This window comes from Jaculus jaculus, chromosome 4, assembly GCF_020740685.1.
Source record: "Jaculus jaculus isolate mJacJac1 chromosome 4, mJacJac1.mat.Y.cur, whole genome shotgun sequence".
NCBI lineage: Eukaryota > Metazoa > Chordata > Mammalia > Rodentia > Dipodidae > Jaculus > Jaculus jaculus.
This window is the reverse complement of record NC_059105.1, coordinates 134,700,001-134,727,492: the sequence shown is the minus strand read 5'-3', so window position 1 is coordinate 134,727,492 and position 27,492 is coordinate 134,700,001. Positions and strand designations below refer to the sequence as shown.

At 36.9% G+C, this 27,492-nt stretch overlaps 1 protein-coding gene across 20 annotated transcripts in view; it reads right to left on the bottom strand.

Moving 5' to 3' along the window:
• Window positions 1-27,492, bottom strand: part of Robo2 (roundabout guidance receptor 2) — a 1,359,396-nt gene that overhangs the window by 521,759 nt on the left and 810,145 nt on the right. The gene's annotated exons all lie outside the window — the stretch shown is intronic.

Here is a 27,492-nt window from a genome sequence, read left to right as displayed (position 1 = left end):
AATTTTACAATATTTAATAGACTTTTGCAAATCCCCTGCCTCCCTTCACATAGCAAAAATAGAAAATGTCTCTGTTTGTGTACTGGCAGGCAGCCGCATGCATCTGCACCATGATTATTTCTGAAAGACTTGGCACAACCTTTAATGCTATGTTTCTTGCATCACAGGATACACTGTTTCATTTATGCCCATCTCACTGCTCTCCTCTCCAGGAGTTGTATTTGGCTGGTTATTATTAATACCCAGGGGTATTCATCTAGGGCTGTTCTTAGAGTCCACACACCCTCAGGCTGCCTTAGAGGTGAGTTCACCTTTGGGTCTCCAGTGGCTCAGCTTCCTTGGATGGGATCCAAGACAACTGCCTGCCTTATGGTGAGTTTCATTGTTGTGACTAAAGGTGTTACAGTGAGGCCCCCATGTCGATACCCCTTGGATTATAGTGAATCATGTTCTCAATAGTACACAAGCACTTAAAATGAGGCTTCACTTAACCTTTTCTGAACAATCAGGGCCAAAAATTATATTCAAAAACTAAGAGACTGATAATAACCTACAATTTTAGTACACCAACAACTAACACACACACACACAAACAGAATCATTGGAAAAAATTCATTTTCTCTGAAGCAGGTATCTGACACTCAATATTAATGTCAAATATTAATCCCATTAAAGTAAACATAAGACTCCAGTGAAATATCTTATAATACCCAGAATATATAGTATACACATGTAATTATGTCTGTCATCAGATGAATATACTCATTTTAGTAAAGCTGTCTAGGCATTAATTCAGGATTCCAGCTAGCTATATAAGTATGAAGGGAAAGACATGAGAACATATTTTGTAACTTGCACTCCTGCTGGAAGCAGTTGTGTGCATGAGGGAAAGGACACAGGTCTATCCTCAGTCAACTGTAGCTAGCTCAGCTGAAAAGAGCTTTCTAGTTCTTGGCAGAATAACAAATTCTCAGGCAGAGAGGGGATAGGGGTGAGGTTTTTTCTCGTGTAAGTAACTTAATGAATGAAGTACTAATTAACATTATGGCATTGATGAATGGAGAGTGAGATTAGGGATGTACTCGATATTCAGACCTTCGCAGATGGACTGTCAAAGCCACATTAATGCCTATCTCATTGCAGCATCTGCTTCTCCCATAATCCACTGGCCCTTGGTACAAACAACACAAACTGTTGTGACTCAATTCGATTTATATCAATCTAATTTCTTTTAATCCAATTTGTATTCCAATCTACTACCTTCTAATCACTTAAATCTTCAGCCTCCATCTGGTAAATTTTCCCTCAAAATTAACTGAGCAGATGCCTCTGCGATTGTCTTCCACAGTCAAGCTAATCAGAGACTTGCAGTGGCCCTACAGAACTCACTGAATAGGTACGTGACTTACTGTGTTGCTCTTCCAGTTACAAACACCACGAGGTAGGAAGACCATTTTATCTAACATTAATTGGTTCATTTGCATAATGCTGCTTGGGAAGAAACATAGAACACAAAAGCCAAGAGCAGAAAACTACAGGAAGAGAACAAAATGGACTCCTTTGTCATGTAAGGATTGCAATTCAATCTGTCTTTTGTTTAAATTAACACACATGAAGTGAGGATTTTACTTAATACTGAAAGGCTTAAAATGTGCCCTTCCATACTTTATGAGATTACAAGAGTCTGCCCAATAACAACAAAGTCACATGAAGACTCAACTTTGGCCAACCAAAATGATCTTAAAACCAACTGCATTTCTTAACTATGCACTAATTTATTCACTGAAGCATATGGGATGTGAGCAAAACAGCCCCTGGCTAGCAAGGGCATTCAGCTCTATGGAAGTTCCTCTGTAAAATCCCTAATTAAGGTCACAGATCAAATGGTCCCCTTTGCACTGACTAGCACTACCTGTAGAATACACATCTTTGTGAAGATGCAGTATTTAGTAAAAATGGATAAATAAGGTTCCCAGAACAGAGAAGGGGGGGGGGGAACTTTAGTAAACTCCCCTTCACAGAGACCTAAACATAATTTCACTAATTTATACCTAAGCTTTGCACAGGCCTTCTTCTTTTTAAATAATATTTTGTTAATTTTTTAACTTCAAGGCAGCGAAAATAGGGATACTAATTTATCCAATAAAACACATGAGGAATTGGCTTCAAGAATACTGTAGCCACAGAATACATGTACACCTATATTTACTGCTACATTATTCATAAAAGGGAGGAAGCTGAACCTTCCAGGATATACATCAACTGATGAACTAATGAGTGGATTATGAAAATGAGATGTGATATGTTCTCTATGTGTGTGTGTGTGTGTGTGTGTGTGTGTGTGTGTGTGTGTGTATGTATATGTATATACCTTATATACATATATATATATATATACATATACATATATATATACTTTATATATGTACATATACATATATATATATGAATATAATTGGCTTTAAAAATGAAATTATAAATTTTAAAAAAATGGATGGAACTGAAAAGATATTAAGCAAGATTACCCAGATTGGGATAGACAAAAATTGTATGTTCTCTCTCATACATAGATATGAGCTTTTAATGTTTATATGTATGTGTGAAGGTGGATATGAGTTGGGGTGTGGTGTGGACTATGAAACTAGATAGACAAACAGGAGAGGGGAAAAAGAGATGTTGAATAAAGGAGAACAAGAGAAACACATGTGACATGAATGTAGAAAGGAGACTGGGGATGGCTGAGATGAGGGGAAATAAAAATCAACATAACCAAACTTTGTTTGAAATGCTGTAATTAAATCTAGTACCTGTATGCTAATTAAGATTTTAAATAAATAAATAACTTTTGCTATTAGACAAAATATATAAGAATAGTTTTGCAAATTCTAAGATGAGAACATTGTCTTAGAATAATGCTTGCCTACTAAGTCAGTATGATGAACATTATAAAGCACAAACAATGTATTCATAAATTGTAATAAACTACCAAGGGCTCAATTAAATCAATGCCTATAGGATTAATCTATTCCTAACCAAGTCAGATTTTGAAAAGCTGAATCATTAGGTGTCCAAGAAATCAGCTGAGTTGGAGAAATCAGTGGACTATGAAAAAATAGTTGTCCCAGAAGCTTTGGTGTGTTAAAAGCTATTGACCAATATTTATCTCAACCCTAAGACAGTGTATGACGCAAGTCTCTCAGTGATTAAAGACATCCACTTTTGGATCACTTCAATGTCATGAACTCTGGACTCAAAGGTGTGATTCAACTTAACTTAGGAGTTGGGGAACAGTAAGCACACTACTACTCTTCTGGTATCCTATTGTAACATAGTGAAAATCCCATGTCTTATATGAAGAGAAGAAAATGACTTAATACATGTAATGTGCTTAGATGAGTACATGGGACATAACATCCCAGGAAATCTAAATATTAGCTGAAAGATAAAAGCCAATTTAGGTTACTGTTAAGTCCTCGTCTATGTCTTGGTATACATTAGCTGTTCCCATAGCAAAAGGGTGGGTTCTGTGTTGTCAATGAAATTTTCAGTTACAAAAACAAATGATGGGACTGCAGAAATGGCTTAGTGGTTAAAGCACTTGCCTGGGAAGCCTAAGGACCTAGGTTCGATTCTCCAGGTTCCACATAAGCCAGATGCACATGGTGGTGCATGCATCTGGAGTTCATTTGTAGTGGCTGGAGGCCCTGGCGTGCCCATTTTCACTCCCCCCGCCAACAATCCATCTCTCTGTCTCAAACAAATAAATAAATAAAAATTTTTTTAAAACTATGTTGTGGGGCTGGAGAGATGGCCTAGCAGTTAAGCGCTTGCCTGTGAAGCCTAAGGACCCCGGTTCGAGGCTCGGTTCCCCAGGTCCCACGTTAGCCAGATGCACAAGGGGGCACACGCGTCTGGAGTTCGTTTGCAAAGGCTGGAAGCCCTGGCGCGCCCATTTTCTCTCTCCCCCTCTATCTGTCTTTCTCTCTGTGTCGGTCGCTCTCAAATAAATAAATATTAAAAAAAAACTATGTTGTGACAATATAATAATTTTAGGTACTTGGATGATTTCCAGCTACATGAGTGGAATGAAAAGAAGCCAACCTTTGTACTCCTGGTCGTAAGAGACAGAGAGAATTTGATAGATGCGGAGATTCCAAAGTATGTACGCAGAGGGGGCGGAGGAGAGGACCGGATGTACTGGGAACAATAAAAGACTTGAACAAAACTGCGGATGAGACTGGAAGGTCATATGGATGAGGTAGAAGAGGGGGTCACAGCTCTAACTGATGCCAACAAGTTTCCTCATCTAAACATTAGCAAGGCTTTTTGGCCAGTATGAATGAGCCCAGAAATCACCTGCCAAAAGTGAGTCCCTAAGTGGTCAGGCTTGCTGGCAACCAGGACACAAGAGTACAAAAAGTAGCTATTTAACTGTCTTAGAACTTCAGTTATTTATAAAGAAATTATTTGTGTTACAGGATTTAATTTATTGATGTTTCTGATTCCTGGCCTGATTTGCTGATGTGTAACATACTTAAACCTCAACAACATGCTAATGGTAATATCCAGTGACATGAGAAATGACCAATGTAACTAAACTTCCAAATTTTTAAATACCGGGTCTTTTACTGACATCATTTCTTCTCACTACAAACTGCTTCCTTATCTCCATCTGGTAGATGAAGAATCAGACTTGAAATTGCTTACACAAACTCACAGCCACTCTTGTTGCTCACAGGATTTGAACCTTTCAAAACAGAAAAGAAAAATCATTTGCTATGTTTTATAAAAGGAAAGAATACATACTTTACATGTTTTGTGTCATTGCTGTTGTTTTTGCCCAATTTCTGCTGAGGAGACAGGCATATTTGTCTCAGAAAGCATTTGTAATGTAATATCTTCCTTAAAAACATTAGCTTCACAGAGCATTCCCTCCCCCCAAAATAACTGACTGATGTTCCCACAAGGCATAACCCACATCCCCATAAGGAATAACTGCATCCCCACTGAGGAGGGTCCCCAGTGGAATGGGGGCAGGGATGAGAAACAAAATGGTACCAACACGTCATGTATCCATACAAAATGTGCTGTTAATAATAATAATAATCTTCTCATCTTTGAAACATCTGCAGAAAATCTGCACCAGTGAATATAGATTTGCTGGATCCTTTAAGGCAAAACAGAAAGTTTATATATTTTACTTTATTTTTGAAGAAGAGAGACATTGGAAACAAAATTATCTATAATGTTAATCCTATAATTTTAATTAAAGGACTAATGTTGCATATAGATATATATCTACATAGTTTTAGCTACTTATGATGCAAAATGCTGTTTCATTTATATTTGAAATTGTGACTGATCTTTTTTTGAACAGCTTTAGTTTTAAAAGTGAAGATATCAAGCTTTGTTTGGAAATGATTTATAGAGTTCAATATGGTTAGGCATCAAAAGAAAGATACTGTGCCTTCCAGTTTTACTTATTTTGCACACATTTTAAATTTCCATCACATACATAAGCAAACACTTAGTAACTAATAATAATCCACATCTATCAGATGCTTTAGTTCTGTGGAAGCTAAGACACCACCCTTCCTCCCAATCAGGGTCTGTTTGAGTTTGTTTTTCTGTTTATTTGTTTGTTGAAGGTGGGGCTCATTTAGTTAGCCCAGACTAGTCTCAAACTCAGAATCTACCTGTCTGAAGTTCCTTTGGGTTCAGATTACATATGTGCAACCCTATCCCTGGCCCAAATGAGTTTTAAGTACTTAAAATAAGTTTTCTTTCTATAAGAACCAATCTAATTTATTTATAAAACATTATGTCTTTATAAAACCAAATAGGATTACAAGAAAACATAAGGAAATCTGTATAACTTCCACCAATGTAAAATTTTTGAAAAAAAATGGATCTGTCTCTATTACATATATTCTATGTACTGGTAGCTTGTGTGTGTGTGTGTGTGTGTGTGTGTGTGTATCTACACATATGTATACATAAATATATAGATATATAGATAAATATATAGACAGAGAGAGTGTGTGTGTAAGAAAGTAAGCTATGAAAACATAATGGGATCTTCTAGATAAATTGCAGGATGTAATCAAACTTTTCAAGTCCCACTACTGTGCCATAAGAAATATTAAATAACTAGCAGGGTGTGGTGGTGCACACCTTTAATCCCAGCACTCCAGAGGCAGAGGTAGGAGGATCTCTGAAAGGGCAAGGCCACCCTGAGATGATAGAGTACATTCCAGGTCAGCCTCAGCTAGAGTGAGACCCTACCTCAAAAACCAAAAAAAAAAAAAAAAAAAAGGAAAGAAAGAAAAAGAAAAAAAAATACATAACTAAAGCATTCTTTCTACAGATATACATTAACATAATAGTACTAGACAATTATTTTTTTTTCATGTCTTGCTCTCATCAGGAAATTGCTAAGAAACCAACCCTTCCATAGTGAATAACCCTCATCTATCTCTAAGTTATTCAAAGATACATAAATAGGAATCCCAATGAATCTCAACAGGTGGTACCCAGCCTTAGGGAAGGAATAAAATTAAACTGATATTACCAGTTTCCTTATTTATTATGGAAACACATCAGAATTTTTACCTGCAGTATTCTTTTTTTTTTTTTTTTTTTTTTTTTTTTGGTTTTTCAAGGTATGGTCTCACACTAGTCCAGGCTGACTTGGAATGCACTCTATCGTCTCAGAGTGGCCTTGAACTCACAGCGATCCTCCTACCTCTGCCTCATGAGGGCTGGGATTAAAGGCGTGCGCCCCCACGCCCGGCTACCTGCAGTATTCTTATATCTACATGCTCTGTACACTCAGATATATGTAGCACATTTTAAAAAAAAAAGTCAGTTGATTTTATCATGAAAATTTCGAAACCTAATAAACATAGCTGGTCATAATATGTTAATGCAAAATGTCAGTATATACATTACAATGTGGATATGTAAAAGGGTGATATATTTTATTATACATGTACAATAGTCATGGGCCAGAAGCAAGGTGACATTGATATTTCCTGCAATTTATAGCTCATTTGAATACATTAGATTGTATTCAAATTTCCAGCTATGAAATTTCAAGTAATATAAAAGAAATGCCATAACAAAAATAGTTTTTATTTTAAAATAATAAAAGTTAAAATTAAGCATTTTATGGGCTGGAGAGATGGCTTAGTTGTTAAGCGCTTGCCTGTGAAGCCTAAGGACCCTGGTTTGAGGCTCAATTCCCCAGGACCCACGTTAGCCAGATGCACCAGCAGACACACTCGTATGGAGTTCATTTGCAGTGGCTGGAGGCCCTGGCATGCCCATTCTCTCTCTCTCACTATCTGCCTCTTTCTCTCTCTGTCACTTTCAAATAAATAAATAAAAATAAACCAAAAAATATTTTTTAATTAAGCATTTTATGTCTTTACTCTCAAGTCTGGTTTAAACATACACACACGCAACATCCAACATGTCATTTTTAGTAAACATGAAGATGTGGAAGACGGGTTGCTATACTGACATCTTGCCCTGTCCACAGGCATTTTTAGGATATACTGAAACAACATTATTTCTTCAAAAACTGCTCATTCATTCTTTCTTTATTTATCTATGTATTTTTAGCAAATGTATTAGTGACTATTGCACATCACCAAAAGAAAAACATAATAGTAAAGGTGATGCTTTCTCTAGAGACATTCATCTAAAAATAAAAGAGAAACACAAAGCTGTGAATTCACCCAGGACACATCTTTTTCTTTTTTTTAATTGAACTAAAGGAAACATCTGCCAGCAAACCAGCTGAACCAATAAACACCCCAATGTGCTAGGAAAGACTTTGCCTTGATTCATTTAAAATATAATAGATAAGTACAAAGGCTGCCTCAAGAATGTAACTAATCACATTAGTAGGCATTTGCGAAGAAGCAAGACACATAAAAAAACTCATCTGTTCCTAACTACTTCCTCTAGGTCTTACAGGTGTAGCACAGGTGGCATGGGACATATTTCAAAACTGGACCTCGGAGAAAAGGAAGAGGACACATTAAACTAACTACTTAAAGTTAGTCTTCACAGATGTGGAGAACAGAAAATTCCATCGTGTCACCTACAAATACTTGTGAAAACAGGCTAAACATACTTAATATTTATGCCAAATACAAACTAAAAGCTCTATCTCTCATTCATGCATGGGCATAGTACTTACTAGTGATAAAAGTATTAGCATGAAATGTTTGTACATATAGCTTTTAATTTGTGACGTAAATATTATGAATCTTTACGCATGCACTATATAATCTTTAAAAGGTAGTAAAGTAGCAGGTTTCTAATAAATTAAAATGTATGATCTTGCTAACCAACCTCATGTATCCCTTTTAGTGCTATTTGTTCATGCCATAATCTCTGATTGAAATAGTAAATGACAAAGCTTCCTGACTGTGCAATTTCACACAGAAGGATCGAGAACTGCACTATGTCCATCAGGGAAGACTATCTGGTCACCTTCAGTGTGAGCGTCAAGCCGTGGAGGCCCCAGAAGAGAGCATTAAATAAGACAACTTAATAATGTGCTACGGAGGAAATCACTTAATATTCATGTTGACAGAAAAAAAAAAAGCAAAGATTAATCACGAGGACTGTGCTCTCAGGGAGGACTCAGGAAGGTCCTCACTTCCAGTTCCAGGAAAGTTGATTGCTTTAAAGTAGTTCACAGCAACCCATTGATGAAATGCTAAGGTTTACTGCAAATTGGCACTGGGTGACAAATGAGAGACCTTCCTTCCTTAAGTTCAGATTAATCATATTCCCCACAGCTCTTTGTTTTCTGTAATGTGCTTCCCATAACCTTTCCTCTTTGTGTGAAAAAGCAATTTTTTCACTGAATTTTAAGCAACTACAAAGAATATTTCGTCTCACATGGACTTCACCCTACAGGGCATTTCACAAGCAGCAGCTTTTCTTCAATTAGCAAATCAAAATGTGTTACTATCATTCTGCTCATTTCTTGTGAGAAACTAAACATTAGAAAAATAATGGTCGATGTTTACTTGGTATTCAGAACACCAAGGTAAAAGCATTCGCCCTCTTAAATACTATTTTTAATGGCAGTGATTAAATATAATTACAATCCTTTCCCTTGAGCAATTTATTAACCCCGTTTGGATTAAATACTTGTTTATTGCAATTTTTAAAGGCAATTGTTTTCATATCTACTAAGTGTTTTCCTCAATACTTACCTACAAACCACTCAAAAGCTGCAAGATAATCATATAAGAAAGGCTTAGCAGATTTATTTTGTATTCATGTTCTTTAAATTATTTCCATTTCAACTTTTAAAAATAATTCCAATAAGCCAAATGAAGTTACCCTGACAGTTCATCTATGACAACACAATGACCTTGATTCTGGTTTGTTTATGAATGCAAATACAATCCTGAAATAAAATAGAAATAAATTTGAGACTAAGCCTTGAAGTACACAACCTTTAGGAATTACTGAAATATATAATTTCTACTGTATATTAAACATAAGTTATATTCATTCAGACATGTGCATATACAATATGTGTGTGTTATCCTAAAACTATAAAATATAATAATGGACTACACAGCAGGATGAAATAAATTGGATTTTGTATACTAAGGGATTCATAGTCAAAGTCTGCAAAGATAAATGCATTTTCTAAGGTAAGAACTATTAAAGAACAGTACAGACAGAATACACAAAATTTAAAAAAAAAAAAATAGCCTTGAGCTAGGTGTGGTGGTGCAGTCCTTTAATCCCAGCACTAGGGAGGCAAAGGTACCAGGAACGTCCTGAGTTCGAGGCCACCTGGAGACTACAGAGTGAATTTCAGCTCAGTCTGGGCTAAAGTGAGACTCTACAGTGAAAAAACCAAAAACAAACCAAATAATACTCTTGGACTGGAGAGATGACTTAGCAGTTAAGGTTTGATTCCCCAGTATCCACATAAACTACACAAAGTGGTGTATGTATCTGGCATTCCTTGCAGTGGCTGGAGGTCCTGGTGCACCCATTCTCTCTCTCTTACCCCCCCTCTCTGCCTCTGTCTTCCTCTGTCTCTCTCCCTCCTTTCCTCCTTTTTTCTTTGTCTCTCTTCCTCCCTCCCTCCCTGTTTCTCTCTTCCTCTGTCTCTGTTCCTCCCTCCTTTTCCCTCTCTTCCTCTGTATCTCCTTCCCTCCCTCCTTCTCTCTCTCCCTCTGTCTCTCCCTTCCTCCCTCCCTCCTCCTCCCTCTTTTCCTCTGTCTCTTCCTTCTATCCTCCCTCTTTCTCTCTCTAGCTTTGTCTCTCTCCCTCCCTCCTTCTCCATCTCTTCCTCTGTCTCTCTCCCTACCTCCCTCCTTCTTGCTCTCATTCTCACTCTTCCTCTCTCTATCCCTCCCTCCCTTCTTCTCTCTCTTCCTCTCTTTCCCTCCGCCTCTCCCTCTTCCTCTCCCTCCCTCCTTCTCTCTCTTCCTCTGTCTCCCTCCCTCCCTTCTTCTCTCTTTTCCTCTGTCTCCCTTCCTCCTTCCCTCTCTCCCTCCTTCTCTCTCTTTCTCTCAAATAAATGAAAATAAAGAGTCTTCATAGGAGAGAAGATTGCATCAGCTAGTGTAGTGAAGCTACACTGCCAGCAAAGGTCATGTAATGAAGTTGCAAAGTTAGAGCAAAGTCTATGTAGGGATTTATATAGCTATGCTAATCATTATTATACCATCAGAAATATAATAGAAACCATTGAGGAGCATTCCAGGTTCATATTTTCAAAACCACCTTGGTACTTATGAAGAATTGGAAGTGTCAGATTTGTTGCTTCATAAAAAGACCAATATGATTGAGAAAAAAAATGTAAGAGAATAAGAGAAATCAAACAACTGAATTAATAAAAGACACCTATTTAAAATTAAAAAAGAAAAAAGAATCAGATGGAAGGTGAGGCTTTAAGTCAAAGGCCCTTGACATCACAGAGAGGAGAGGAGAGGACAAGGAGCAAAGCGGGTTGTAGGAGGTGGCTGTGTTGTTTGGAATACAGTTTCTGAAGGACATAATTTAGCTTCAGGAAAGTAAGGAGACTTTACCCCCTACCAGCACAGGAAGCAGATGGTTTCCTCCTCCCTTTGTAACAGGGTTAGGAAGATGCCAGAAGCATGACAAGGATGGCCTCCCATACTGACACACACAGCCTGCACCTCAGAAGCACCACATGGCTCAGTCAAGCCTTGTATGACTCCTTGTATGACCCACCACTCACTCCAAAGAAGGAAAACAGTGGATGACTGAGTCCATCTCATTTTTCATTTATGACCTTTGTCAATAGGGTAAAATGTGCTTGTCATTTTCTATGAAAAAAAAATCCTGTATTATGAAGTGTTACCTAACTTTCTAAAATCCGTGTGTGTGTGAGTGTGTGTGTGTGTGTGTGTGTGTGTGTGTGTGTGTTTGAGGCAGGGTCTCATAACCCAGGCTGACCTGGAACTCATTCTGTACTCCCAGGCTGGCCTCCAACTCAGAGCGATCTGCCTTCCTCTACCTTCTGAGTGCTGGAAATAAAGGCATGCTCCACCATGCCTGGTTTAACGTCCTAAAATTCTCATTGTTCAATAAACATAAAGAATACTTACACTAAAAAATAAGTAATCCTAGTTTAGTGATTAGTGTTTACTTTCCTAATAAAAGCCAGAAAAGGGGCTGGAGAGATGGCTTAGCGGTTAAGCGCTTGCCTGTGAAGCCTAAGGACCCCGGTTCGAGACTCGGTTCCCCAGGTCCCACGTTAGCCAGATGCACAAGGGGGCGCACGTGTCTGGAGTTCGTTTGCAGAGGCTGGAAGCCGTGGCTCACCCATTCTCTCTCTCTCCCTCTATCTGTCTTTCTCTCTGTCTGTCACTCTCAAATAATAAATAAATAATGAACAAAAAATATTTAAAAAAAAAAAAAGCCAGAAAAGTATACTCTAAGACCAGCAGAGACATGAGGATGAGGTGGGAGACAGAGTGGTGTTTTCAGGTGGTCAGAATCACCAGGTAAGGAGTACAGATATTGCATTCACTTCCTAGTGTTGTCAACAAAATATGACAAAATGACTGACTTAAACACTAGAAATGTATGGGTGCCTAGTTCTGGAGACTACAGGCACAAGTCCAACATGCTTGCAGAATTGGCTCCTGGCTGTAAGGGTAACACTTCCACGCCTTCCTCCAAGCTCTTGGAGGTCTGTAGGTACTCCGTATACAGTGGATGCATTGTCCCAAACTCAGTTTCATCTTTATGTGGATACACCTGTGTTCAAATCACCCCCATTATAAGGACAACAGTTACATTGAAGTAAGACTTAACTAATAATTTTATTTTAATTTCACTGCCTCTAGAAATGTCCTGTTTCCAAATAGAATTACATTCTGATATCCTAGGCATTACTCCCTTTGGAGAGAGTATAGTTTTAAGAACACCCTGATGTCTCCTAAATACTGTCTCCCTCAAGATCTCTGGCAAGTCATTTTTAGAAGAGAAGATTTTTGGTCTCTGCTACTGACTACTCTGGTCCCAGTACTTCCCACAAAGGGAAAAAAAAAATTATTTACTACACTTATCAGAGAATTAGGAATTCTAGAGCTGGAGAGATGGCTCTTTGGGTAAAACACTTGCTATATAAAAGAAATAACCTGGGCTGGAGAAATGGCTTAGCGGTTAAGTGCTTGCCTACAAAGCCTAAGGACCCTGGTTCGAGGCTTGATTCCCCAAGACCCACGTTTGCCAGATGCATAAGGGGGTGCACACGTCTGGAGTTCGTTTGCAGTGGCTGGAGGCCCTGACGCGCCCATTCTCTCCCTCTCTCTCTCTCTCTCTCTCTCTCTCTCTCTCTCTCTCTCTCTCTCTGCCTCTTTCTCTCTATGCCTGTCACTCTCAAATAAATAAATAAAAGTAAACAAAAAAAATTAAAAAAAAAGAGATAACCTGAGTTTGGATCCCCAGAATCCACAAAACTTCTGGATACAGTAGTGAACAACTGTTACCCCTGCCATCCTTGGGGCAGACAGTGGAATCACAGAAGTTTTAGGATCATCTAGTCTGGCATATGCAGCAATGAGCAACAAAGAGGCCTTGCTTCAGAAAAAAATGGAAGGTTAGGAGGCAAGGCACAGTGAAGTTGTGCTTTACACACCCCCCAATGTCATGTCACACATGCAACTGCATTGTAAGTGTGTATGTGTGTGTGTATGCATGCACATACACACTCAAAGTTTAAAAGAAAGAATACCTGAGTCACGAGGCACTGGAGAGGGTACGATGAAGACTGACCTTAATCTTCTACAGCTTCTCTCTCTCTTCTCTCTAACTCTTTAAATTAGTTATCTTTTTCTTCCTTTTCTTAGTGGACACTGACCTGTAACTCCCAGTGCCAGCATGTGGCTATCATCCACAATGAGCTTTTGATCAGAGAGAACTACAAGGTTTCCTAAAACAATGACAGATTTCTGTCAGAGTATTTGATGACCCACCAAAGGTTAGTGGTAAGAATCTACTGCTGAAGACATCATATGTGGTTGACACGTAACATGGAATGACATGGTTGGAAGCTGGAAGAGAGTCAGTCCCCAAACATCAGCGCATCTAGTGCCAGAAGGTGCTACATGGGCGACTGGGGAAAAATGACCAATATCTGTCCAAGCAACTCATGGTCTAACCTACTTAACAGCAATAATCTGTCGTGATACTCACACAAGTGCAATAGTGGCACACAGCCATGATGGGGAACCAACTGCTCTGGATTTGGCTAACTGATCCACTCAGTGGATTGGGACCCACAGCTGGAGCTGGGAAACAAGTCAAAAAAATATCCAAACATCCAAAAATTCTAAGCCCACTCTCCATTATCAAACTACCACCAATTGTGGGCTTCAAGAGGGCCTACACCTATTAAAATCTCTATTAAAAAAAAAAAAAACAAAACAAGCATTATCCCATTTATCTGATGCTAACTTTACTCTCCGTTGGAGAATCTGCTTCTCTTTTTCAGATGGACTCAGATTCTAAGGAGAGAACCATCAAAGGGCCTCAGCTGAAACTAAGAACAATCGGTGAAACAAGCAAGGGTGCTGTTTTTTTGGTGAACCTGATGCCAGCACAAGGATGAAGGAGATCGACACAGAGAACAATCAACTCCTACCAAATCAGATATCCAGAGACACAGAGACACCCAACAGCTCATCACTGAAACAGACCCAAAATGAACCTAACATGGCTCAGGGAAATTTTGTAGAAGAGGGAGCGGAAAGAATGTCAGAGCCACACGTTGGGTCATGATACACACAGACGTTTCCTTCTACCCATAACTGTGGGCTAACTTCACAATGCATGACCCATATACCTCAATGAGGAGGGGCCAAGGGGAGGTAGTAGGACATGGAGGAGGCTAACAATGATACCATCTTGATTGTTCACTGAGTACAAAACTAATTAATAAAACAAATAAATAAAATAAGAAAATAAAACAAAACAAAAAAGACATTCCATTTAACACGATCAGATATATTGGCCAACTTGTTCAAATGGTCTAGGGGTGAATTATAGAAGAACTAGTGGTTATTGAATTTAAAGGCAAAAAGGATTTAATTCTAGCATTACTTATGAGTGTACACTTTTTATTTGCTTTGAATTCACATGTACTAGTAAAATTTTCACATATTGCCCCTCACTCTTGGTTTTACCACTATGTGTTAATTAAACATAACAACACTAATCTTTCTCCTACATGATAATGGATATTGCAAGAGCAGGGTGACTTAAATCAACTTCTTCATATTTCTCATTTCATGTTTCAAACCACCGTAGCCCTCCCTGTTCACCTCTTCTAAACAGGCTCCTTTATCCAATTCCAGTTTACTTCTGAGAAGTTAGCATCATTGTATGCAACTTCACACCACATAATAAGTATAAGCACTCCCTTCGATTTTAAATCAGAGCTCACCACACATTTTCTTCAAGAGCAAGATAGTAAATAAGTCAGGGTCCAGGCAATCAGTGTTTTTTTTTTTTTTTCGTTTTTTTTTTTTTTTTTTTTTTTTTTTTTTTTAACAGCTACTTACCTTTTTCAGAATCAAATGAGAATGGACTTTCAATTTTATTTGTGGGTAGGAAAACAAAACTTTGTTTATGGACAAAATATAAGCTATAAATGACATTTTTAAAACATGAATTAGCATTTCCTTGATTTTTATTTGACTATTTAAAATTGGAAAAAGCACATCATCGTACAACAGGTAGCAGGATTAATTTAGCTGCTGGGTGCCAACAAATATAAATGACACCATGCAAGTGAATTGAACATTATACCATGGAATTATATTGAACTTAATGTTCATTAAAACTCTAAAGTCTTCATCATATATTCTATTTCAAATTCTGTTTTCTCTCATGCTGTTTGTATAGCATTCACCCTCCCTATAAATGAATAAATAATGTGCTTGAATTATACTTTGTAGACATATTTTCCTTTAGAATGATTATTACAGCTGACTCTTAAGTGACTGGTTGGTAGGAGGTTTTAGAAATTAGCAATCAGAAATGATTATCTTTAATTCTATACAATGTTCATCTAAACAAAGATTATTCTCAGTAGGGCGATTTGTTCATTCTCATTTAAGAGACAAAACAAAATGGCTTCTATCTCTTCCCTTGGGAAATGATAGCAAAACAGAACAAAATATCTTTGTTAAACCTATCTTAATTTCACTCTTTGTTTCCAACACATAAGATTTACAGCTTTGTTTCTCCATGAAAATATATCTTCTCATATGCCAAACTAAAGCTCACCCCCTTGATATCAATATAACCCCAAAAGCCTGTACATTTCCAGTCATGAAAAAGAAGTAGAATTCTAAAATAAAGGCCAAGATATTCCCTCTAGTGACACTTTATAACAACAGCAATAGTAGAAGACTAATTAGTCATAGGATTTGGAAAATGTTTAAAATGAATGTTTATAGTTGTTTTGAGAGCTAAAAATGTACCCGGACCATAAAAGGAATGATCATACAAAGATACAAATAAGATGAAGAGGAAGATGCAATTTATAGAGAACTGGAGGTTCTCTTATGAACAGATTATACCATAGAAGAAATGAGTATATACACTATACAAAATATGTCACAGAAATACCAGTGCCCAACCATTAGAAATAACATGATACAATGATTTGGTATATTTTATGTATTTAGAGGGCCCCAATCTTGTGTTTTATAAAGAGAATGAAAACCTTGGATAGTCCAGTATTGCAATTTTAATATTCTAAAAACAGTCAGATTTTCAATTGCTTGTAGAAGTTGCTAAGGCCTACTAAGAATTGAGAGCAAGTACATATTTTGTTCAGGTCATATAAATGTTGAAGGGGAAAAAGGGAACAGGGCCTTTTCCTTAAGACGATATTTAAACCAAACAAAAGTTAAGATAATGCTAAGTATCATAGCTGTTAGATTTATGAGTTCCCTAAAGAATATTAAATATGTGTTTATTCACTTTATTTGGCTAAGTAGAGGGATCATGGGGCTAACTGTGTATGTTTCTTGTAAAATTCTAATACACACAAGTAAGAACTTTCTTATAAATTCTCTGAGTGCCAGTTTGTGCTATCAAAACTTATTTTTACTTTTTAAATAGCACTCTAAGTCATCCAGATTACTCATGGCTAAAATATTGGCACCTTGAAGCTGAAGATGCTCCCCTGTACCAGCCTTGATCCCTTAATTTATGACCCACATTGTTGTATGGTTTCCTGGGCAACAAAATATACATAACCTTGATGACATGGCTAGAGAAATATTTCAGATGATAGCCAATCAGAACCATAATGAAACTTTTGAGAAATTATGTTGTTAGACTAGTATTAATATAGGAGCCTTCAGAATAAAGATGCAATTTTGAAACTAATTTTTTTCCACCTAATCATTAGGAGCTTTATTGTCAAATATACTTTGGCATCTAATATCCTGAATAGGCACTTTAAGTTTATGATCATATGAAGAACTTTTAATTCATTAGAGTTCAGAAGTGATCTTTTCTTGTTTTAATGTAAATGAGTGAAGAGTATTATAAAACCACTAATAAGATGGAGGTGGTAGCCTCTGAGAAATTATTCCAACTGTTTATCTTGCCATTCCCCCAAGAGGCATCAATCATAGTAAATGTATTAGGTTTTTACTGTGCTGTTATCAATTACCAAATTGATTATGATGAGACATAATTCTGCATTGTCACAAGTCAAACAGATATAGGCTGGGCCATTTTCATAGACGTCTTTGAAGTCCATGGCCCAGAAAAGATAATTCCCTTGTAATAAGAAATAGCTTCAGTTCTGATGCCAACAAATTCCTAGGAGAATGCCAATTATGCCAATTTTGCAAATACAGATATATGGTGATTTTGTGGTATGGACTATTTTACACCAGGGACAAAGGCCAAACCATTCATCTCAATTTACTTAGGATAGGGGCTTAATTTGAACTCTGACCTCAGAGTGGAAAGGGCATCTATATATCCAGTAGTAGTATGGGATGCTATGTTAAAAGAGAAACATATGTATTCAGCTTCATTTTGAGTTAGTTTTACCAAGCAAGTATCCAAACAGAAATATTACCTTAGCAGTTCAAGTGTTTCTTGTAAAAAGCTAATTATAAGAAATGCTTAAAATTTTGCTTCATTATTAGCATAACTAAATGTTTAATCAATAGTATGGATGGAGGTCATTGATTGAAATTCCCCATTTAAGGCACTCTCAATCTTGATCACCAATAGCCAAACGACACCTGACTAAAGATTGCTAAAAATCTTGTTACTCACTGGCTTTAATTGAATTTTGAAAATAGGTCATGGGAATGACAGGTAATTGGGTTGAGATGGTAAAGAAAAACATTTCCATGAGATATTTTCACAATTAATTTTGAAGAAAATGTTTGATTATTCATTTCTTGTAAAAGAAAAGAGTAAGTTTACTACTCTGAAAGCCAGTTTTGCTCTTTGTTGACCCACCACTATCTAATAAGAATATAACTGACAGTCCTACTGAAAACATCCCTTCCAGAGGAGATCTATGGCTCTATTCTTTCCCAGGGAGCCTCTGAGATTAATGAGACAATTGATAATGTCTGGGCCCTTGGGAAGAGACTGTGCTAATAATACTGAACAGTATTATTATTATTTCCTATGCAATTTTCTCAAATGAATTTAGTTAGTATCCTTGTTTAAGCCAGACCCACTTTATACCAGAATCACTGAAAAAAAAAAAAAAAAAAAAAACTTTGTGAGTGCCCCCTCCCTTTCAAAACTAGGGAAACATTCAGTTTAATCAATTTCGAAAATCCATTTCCTGTATTCTAATGAGCATCAATGTAACCAAAGACTCCATCTTCCCAGGTTTGTGGCTACCAACTTCATGGAAAAATGGAGCCCACAAACATCAGAGAAGTATTATAACAAATATATTATTAAATAAAGTAGCTCATTCTGGTTTTCTTCTTAGGAAAAATGAACATAGTACAGTGAGAAAGCAGACATCATTATGATGTAGACTGGCTACTCACTCAAGGATCTTTTTCTGTCCAATTTTTCAAATTGCTTCAAATTCTAAAACTTTTTAATCCTAGAATAAATTGTTTTATTAGGTTTTAAGCATCAGCAGTATCCCATCCCTAATGTTAGGTAAATACAATAATGCCTAATATCAATCTGTATAGGAATCTATTTCGCTACTAGTTTGGAGTGGTCCAATTTTGTTTTACAAACTCCTAAATGAATCTTTAGCTCTTAGTTTTCCTCCTATGACAAAAATAAATGTGCTACAACCTAAAACCTCCCTTAAAGTCATTGAAAAAATAAAGCCATCTATACAAAGAAATGACAACTAAATAACAACAATGGTCCCAAATGTTTCTTACTGTGACAATGAAAATGGAAGCACAACAACATCCTAAAAATAACCCTTTCTCTCCGGATTTATACAGTTGATAAAGTCGATTTGACTTTCCATCTAGCCAAGTATAATATCAAGGGCAAGAAAAGGTATAATCTAAATATTCTTAAGAGAGAAATAAGACTTTTTAATTTTAGTGAATTATAAAACATAAATATTTGCATTTACAAGGCACAATGTGATTGTTTTTATTATATACAGGTTGGATACTATTTAGTATATTCATCACAGGGATGACTACATTAGAGTGAGAACATTCAAATTTCCCTGTCCCACAGAGTAGTTTTTTGTTTTTTGGTTTTTTTTTTGTTTTTTTACCTGCAAGTACAGATAGGCTATAATCCAATCAAAAATCAAGAGTATAAAATTATTCATAGTCAAGAAATAATTAAGAGAGTAACTTTTCATTTGTATGCATTGCTGATAAATTCAGCAAAGGAAAAGAGAAGTGTTGCTGAGTGCAGAATGTGCAAGGGCAAAGGAGAATTGAATTAAGTGAGCCATCTTCATTTAACACAATAAATGTTTACTGAACACATTTTTATATGAGACTTCCTTGATACTCACTACAAGAAACAACAAGTGAGGAAACAGCTCCTGACATGAAGTAGCTTAATGTAAGTGTGAATCATAAGTGCATACATAAATTACTTCCATCCTAGTAAGTCATAATCCAGGGAACAGGACTAAAGAGTTATGGAAGTTGACAGGCTAAAGAGTTCCTGTCAAACTTTGATTAGCTTCTCTGTTTTGTGGCATTTATTTGAAACTTGTTTTGTGGGTCACACTCCTAATTATCTCTCTGAACTGATCCCTTCTTCAAAGCTTTGATCCAATCTTACTGACTTCCAATCCCTTCACAGCCTTTTCCTATTTTGTTTCTCACCACCATCTGCTCAGTATTCTCCTGAATGTGCAGTGTAGAGAGCTTTTAGAAACACATTTCCAGCTTGCTCTCTCGTGTTAGCTTTGTATTTGCTGATCTGTTACACCTTTGGAAACAGGACACAGGGCCTGGGAATGCTAAGCAATTGTTGTCCATCGAGCTATCTCCCTGGTGCTAGTTTTTGATGTAAGAGACTAGAGTCTGGGAAACAGATGCTAGGATGCTCATTCATTTCCTGTCTCTCCCTCTCTCCCTCTCTTTCTCTCCCTCTCTCTCTCTCTCTCTCTCTCTCTCTCTCTCTCTCTCTCTCCTCTCTCTCTCTCTCTCTCTCTCCTCTCTCTCTCTCTCTCTCTCTTTCTCTCTCTCCTCTCTCTCTCTCTCTCTCTCTCTCTCTCTCTCTCTCTCTCTCTCTCTCTCTCCTCTCTCTCTCTCTCTCTCTCCTCTCTCTCTCTCTCTCTCTCTTCTCTCTCCTCTCTCCCCTCTCTCTCCTTTCTCATCAGCCCAATCAAGTTGTAGTCTTCAGGATCCTTTTCTCACATCCAGGAAGATTTCCATTTCCACCCAGTATGGTCTCAAAGCCCTCTACAATTCCTGTAAGCTCACAAATGACCATGCTCTGCAGTATTCAGAGGAGGCCCTCTGCCCCCACCACTTATATTCCACCAGGTATAAAAGCCTCCAGTGTCTCTCAATTGTCCCTGGGATAAATCCATACCTAGGTAACCTGTGCTCTCCACACCAGCCTCTTTGTACCATCCATTACTCACTACTTACTACCCAACAAGTCTCTCATTGCTCCAACTTGTCTTTCTATCAAAGATGACAGGTTTTTGCACCAGGGTATTCCTTCTGCCAAGAATGCTCTATCCAGCTTCCTCCTACCTTCATCTACTTGAAGATAAGAAGTAATTTCACTGGGGCCTCCAGAACCAATGAACACAATTCCAAAGATTGTTAAATCTACTCATGACCCTAGACTTTTCCTTTATATTACTTAATTTTGAATGTAGGAGCAAACGAATAAATTGAGGTTGGGTATGTGTTATCTACTTTTCCTACCAAACTAAAAATCTTATCACACCATTACAAATACTCTGCACAGTGCAGTGGCTCAGTTAATGAATCAATATATAAATGTGATGGGGTACTACCATCAAAACTATACACTTGGAAAGAGCCAAGCAGTATGCATTAAATATCCTTTGCAGCCATAGTCCACAAATGTGTTTTGTGTTGTTTATAAAAAAAACACTGGAAATATATTTTGAGACCTTTGCTAACCTCACAGAGTTGGCAACTCATTCTTGGGGATGATAAGGAAGACATGGGTAAATTATGCCAGATGGTGTACATCTACAATAACAATCCCATTGTGGATATTACTTATATTTAGTTGGAACCTTCCAAGTAACTAAACATTATAGAATTGTACTTTCAACAAAGTTCCATATGTTTGGCCCCAAGACAAGTGAGTAAAACTCCAAGGCTAGCAAGTAAGCCCAGTGTTTTTTGTGAGGGAGTGTGTTTGAGGTAGGGTCTCGCTCTATCCCAGGCTGACCTAGAATTCACTCTGAACTCTCAGGGTGGTCTCCAACTCACAGCAATTCTCCTACCTTGGCTTCCCAAGTGCTGGAATAAAAGGCATGAGCCATCACACCTGCCTCAATATTCTCCTTTACAATAATGAATGCAATATAAATATGCCCTCAGTGACAACCAAAATCCTATTACCTACCTTTTTTTCCAGAATGCTGAATCTGGGCTACAGAGATGTTTTAGCATTTAAAATGCTTGCCTATAAATCCAAAGGGCCTTGTTTCAATTCCCCAGGACCCATGTAAACGAGATGCACAATGTGGTACTTGCATTTGGAGTTCCTTTGCAGTGGCTGGAGGCCCTGGTATGCTCATTCTCTACCCCCACCAACCTTTCTATCTCTCTCTCAAATAAGTAAATAAAAATAAAAATATTTTTTAACAAATAAAATACTGAATCCAAAATGGGTAACTCATTTACAAGTAACTAAATCACAAAATTATTAATGGAAGTACTAAAACTTTTGAAATTGGATTTGTATGTTATTTAATAAATTAAATATTTGCATGTGGAAATAAGAACATTTTTGTATCATTGTACATGTTCATATACATACATGCCAAATACATATACATGTATTATATGTATGTATGTATGTATATGTATGTATGCATATATATTTTTTTTCTATTATCTATATCATTTTGCCTAGATGATAACTATAGATTCAATCTTAGGTTTCATTTCAGATATTGTAAGCAATGTTTGAAATCAGTCCATTTATATTATTGTACCTTTAAGTCAATGCATATTGATAAAACATTATATGAGTTGTATCTGAGACTTGAGTTACCTGTATTCTTAAAGCTATGGGATTTACATCTAACATATTAATTTTACCCGTGTGTTGACCCCAAAATTACCTATTCTTTAACATATATAATTTCAAAGAAATAAGACAATATTGATTTCTCACAGCCTAAAGAAATGCCATGAAATATGCCTATCTTTTTATAAGTATAAGAACAGCATGAATTTATATTAGTTGTATGCAGTAAGAACTTTCATTCACAAATGTGCATCATTATGGCCCTTATTTTTCTTACCTAATTTTGTGACTACTCAAACATAATTGATTTTTTATAAGTTGTACAAAATTTGCTAAATATTGCCGCCCTAGGGAAAACAAGAAGGTGAGAAGCAAGTTCTTACACAATGGATCAAGAAAGGATGACTTCATCAAAGTCTTAGCTACATTATTACAAAGAAAAAAAAAAAAGAGTCTGGGAATTCAACAGCAGGTCTCTGTGGCTGCCATTCTTACCCTGAGTCTGAGAACTTTATCTTGTTGGAACTTGTTTACACTGAGTGCAGCTTCACAAAATTGCTACTCAAATACTTCAGTCCTTCCTTATAATTTCTTTCACCACGAAAGGGAACCTTATCCTTTGTGTGAGATAAACACCTAAAACACGTGTTCCAAACCCTCACACTGAAGGCTTAGTATTGGCATTTTGCAGTCATTTGGAAATACAATTAAACTTATTTATCATATAACTCAATTCATTTCTCAACTACTTAAAAGATGTCTGAAATTATAGTTACTATTGTTGTCAAAATTCAAAATTTTAAAACAATATTGGAAATTGGAAAAAGAACATGGCAGTAATATAAAATCTGTGGGAATAAACTGGCTGTTATTGGGTATAATAAAGTTAAGCCAGTGGTTAGATTGGACCCCAGGCTACTAAAATATTGATACACTTATATCATGAAAGATTCAGTCTAATCAGATTTATATAAGGTTATATGTAGGAATATTATACTTGAATGAGTCCTCTGAGCATATAGTGTACCCAACCCCTTATAGTCCTCACAAACAATTAATTTTAAAGGTACTCAGAAATACTATGAAAAGATAATGGGTGTGATGTAGAATTATAACAGAAGGAGAAAAAGGACAGATCTACAATATTTTCTTTTTTATGTCTTATTGTTATAGGTTCATTATGATATTTTGTATAGTTTTAGTTACTTATATATGCTTTGTGGGCAAAGTGTTCCTTGCTTAATTACAAAAAAAAAAAAAGATTATGAGGATGAAAAACCCTTCATTAATATAGTACAAGAGTTACTTGCCTCATCAGAAAACTAGCAATGTGCCATATATACATGTATATATGTACATGATTGATAGATAGATAGATGTAGATATAAAGGTGTGTATTCCATTCTTTTCAATATGTATATATTCTTTGTTACAGAATGATAAATACTAAAAGCAAATGAGTAATGCTAGGATGCAAGTGCAATAGAAGTTGAATAAAAGAAAAATCAAAAAATACAAGCTATATAACTAGTGTATAGACATGATAGGAGAGTAACAGTTGACTATATTTTGAGGCTAGTAGCTCTAAATATGATAAAGATTACTTCTTCAGTAATTCCTGTAGCAGAGTTTGAAGACTAACATACAGTGATTTCATTATTAAGGATCTAATGTCATTGCTATTATGACACTTTGGACAAGCTTGGTACATATTCATGTGCACACAAGCACACACACATTTATGGGATTTTGGACTGTTAAGAATTTTTTCATCACCTATTACTATGATATTATGTCACCATGTCCAAATGCTGTCTAATTTTGACATGAATCTTTAGCATGAATGAAAAACAAAACTGACAGAACAAAATCAGTTGGAAAATTTAGGAATTGCCTTCTACTATCTTTCACAACCCATCAGAAGTTATTTTCACTTTCATGTAACTGAGAAGCCAGAACCATTCTATCTTCCCTGTCTTTGATGTGTGCTCTCTCTCTCTCTCTCTTTCTCTCTCTCTGTCTCTCTCTCTCTCTCTCTCTCTCTCTCTCTCTCTCTCTCTCTCTCTCTCTCACACACACACACACACACACACACACACACGCACACACAGTCCTAGTCTGAAATTGTAAGATCTGCCTCCAATAAAATTTGGATTTAGATGTTCTTTATTTATAGTTACTGACAATGCATCTGCTTGTGCCCTTACCAAGTGATTCCTACTCTGCTCCTCTTATGGTCTTTTCATCTTTAAAGCCTCCTCAAGTTTGCCTATCATGTATTTAATATTGTCAATCAAACTTAAACCTGGCTGGTGGGTTACACTGTTTTCCATCCTGACTGAACCTCTCTCAAGAAAAGCTCCAACTGTATTTCAAGGAATCTCCTATCTACTCCTGAATGCAACCAAAAGCAGCACATACATTTCATACTCAATTGCCCTTCCCTCATCCCTCCAGAAACAGAACAATTTCAGTCCATCTTATCTTCTGAACACTGTTCCAATTACCTGTGAAGCTTTCTTGCAAAGGTCTGGGCAACTTGAGCCTTTCAAGACCTCAGTGAATTCTGCAAAAGCCTCAAGGTTGGTGGTTATTGGTGTAGTGACCTTACTTCCTTTTCCCTTTCTGGAAATGTTCCAAGGGACTTGGTTTACTGTACTGAGCTGTACTGACTAACAGAGGTACGTGAAGACTGATGTCAAGAACGAAATGAGTGGCTGAGAACCGGCAGGTGTCTACACATTCCTTCTCTTCTATTATGCTCATCATTAATGAAGTAAAATAAAAACGAGTGCTTTATGACAAGAACACCTTTTTTGTGAGTTAGGGTCTCTCTCCCTCTCTTTCTCTCTTTTCCTCCCTCCCCCACCCTGCGCTGCCTCAGCATGCTCCAGCCCACCTGATCAGTGAGCATCTGAGCTTCTGCATTCTTCTCGCTCCAGCCCTCATGGCAGCAGACACATGGGGATTTCAGACACACATGCCACTTCTTCTTTGGGTTTATATGGGTGTTGGTTTGTCATGTGGGTGTTACTCGCTCTGACAGGCTTGCAAGCCAAGAGCATTTAAATGCTGAGCCATCTCCCCAGCTCAATAAAGGTGATTTTTAAGAACAAGTTATAACCAATACTCTACCCAACACCATTTAAATTTAAAATAATGGGAACAGAAGAAAATGCACAGACACAAGCACACAAACTCAAAATTTAAGTAGCCAATCTCATGCATTATTTTTACACCTATTGACATTTCAAAGTTTTCCAAAGAAAAGACTATCCAAAGTTTTCACATTCTCTTAAATTGCATAACCCAAAAGGTTACATGCCCATGTAATAAGATCTCATCAGTATAGGAAATAGTAAGAGAATATGTTATGGATTCTGTTCAATCACTCCATTTGATTATAGTGCCTGAGTATTTATATAGTTGACGAAGAATTTTTTTTTTTACTTCTCCTTTGAATTACAACATAATTTTATTTTAGGCAACTGCTATAATATAATTCAAAATAATATTGACATAAGAGTATTTGATACCAAAACACATCAGTCTGCTTCAAAGGGTTTTGATAATACCACCATAAGAAGTTACTAGTGAAACATTTAAATTTTTTATTTTAATTTTTTTTATTGATTTATTTGACAGAGAAAGAGGGAGGGAGAGAGAGAAGAAAGAAAGAGAATGGGTGTGCCAGGGCCTCCAGCCATTGCAAACAAACTCCAGACGTGTGTGCTCCCTTGTGCATTTGGCTAACATGGGTCCTGGGGAATCAAACCTAGGTCTTTTGGCTTTGCAGACATGTGCCTTAACCACTAAGCCATCACTTCAGCGTATGAAACATTTTAAACACCATTACATTGTTGCTGGTTTCCTTCCAATATTTAATAAAGTCTAATAGGGTCTACTGTAATAATATATACCACAAAGATGAGGATATGCAGACACAGTGTGTGTTCAGTAGAAAAGCATCTTCCTAAGGACTCTATCTTGTACGAACTTCTATGTCTATTCTGCCAGAATTTATTTGGCAGTGAAGTATGAAATAGAAGAAAGGTATCAGGGCTGGAGAGATGGCTTAGACATTAAGGCACTTGCCTCCAAAGTCTCAGGACCCAAGTTCAACTCCTCAGAACCCACATAAGCAAGATGCACAAGATGACACATGTGCACCAAGTTATGCATGTGCACAAGGTGGTGCACATGTCTGGAATTCAACTGCAGATGCTAGAGGCCTTGGCAATTAAAAAAGAAGTGTATCAATTACACTTAAGTCACATTCATTACAAGAGAATCACACCAGTTAGTGATGCAATGCTTCTGAAATGGGCACTATAAAAATGTGACCTTTAAACTGGGATTTGACATTCCTCATCTGAAACATACTCTCTTTATGGACCTATCCTACCCTTCCCTGGGCCCCTGCTGCAGCACTTCCTGCTTGTAGGCTTTTCTCTATAGCTACATATCTAGATTTCTGGCTATTTCCCTAAAGAATTAGCTTATATTTGTATAGTAAATAAAGCATTAGTTCTTATCCTGCTAAAAGGTTTTGTTTTGTTTTCTGCCTCCAGTTTTGTAAATCATTCCATGTGGTTTTCAGAAGGATATAAGGATGGCTTTCTAATGTTAGGAAGTGTAATGCCTTCTTCATTTCATTCTCTCCTTTATTTCACTAATAAAGATGTTAAATAAAGCCTCTTAAAATTGATCTCTAGACATCACTCACCAAACTGTTACATTTTTATCTCTGAATGCCCTTGGGTATTACCACCTCTTAACAAGACATTTCACCTCCACAGAGTGAAAAACAGGCTATAAGAAGCACCACGCAGAGCGTTTTTAAGTGATGCTTATTCTCCTGGTGAGATAAAAGTATGATGTACAAAATGTGAATATGTACAGAAGGAAAAGAAGTGGCAGTTATATCAAAAAAATGAAAAATAAGCTAGGCATGGTGACGCACGCCTTTAATCTCAGCACTTGGGAGGCAGAGGTAAGTGGATCACCATGAGTTCAAGGCCACCCTGAGACTACAGAATGAATTCTAGGTCTGCCTGGGCTAGAGTGAGACCCTACCTTGAAAGACAAAAAATAAGAAGGAAAGACGGAAAGAAAAGTATAGGTTTGAAAGAAAAGGTGATTCTTGGTTGCATTTCCCTTCTAAATCTTAATAACTTACATGACATTAGAATCATGTTGAAAAGCAACATGGAAATGTATCAGTGTGTGGTTACCCATAGGCTACCAAAACTGGAAGCTTTTTAATGAATTTACCAG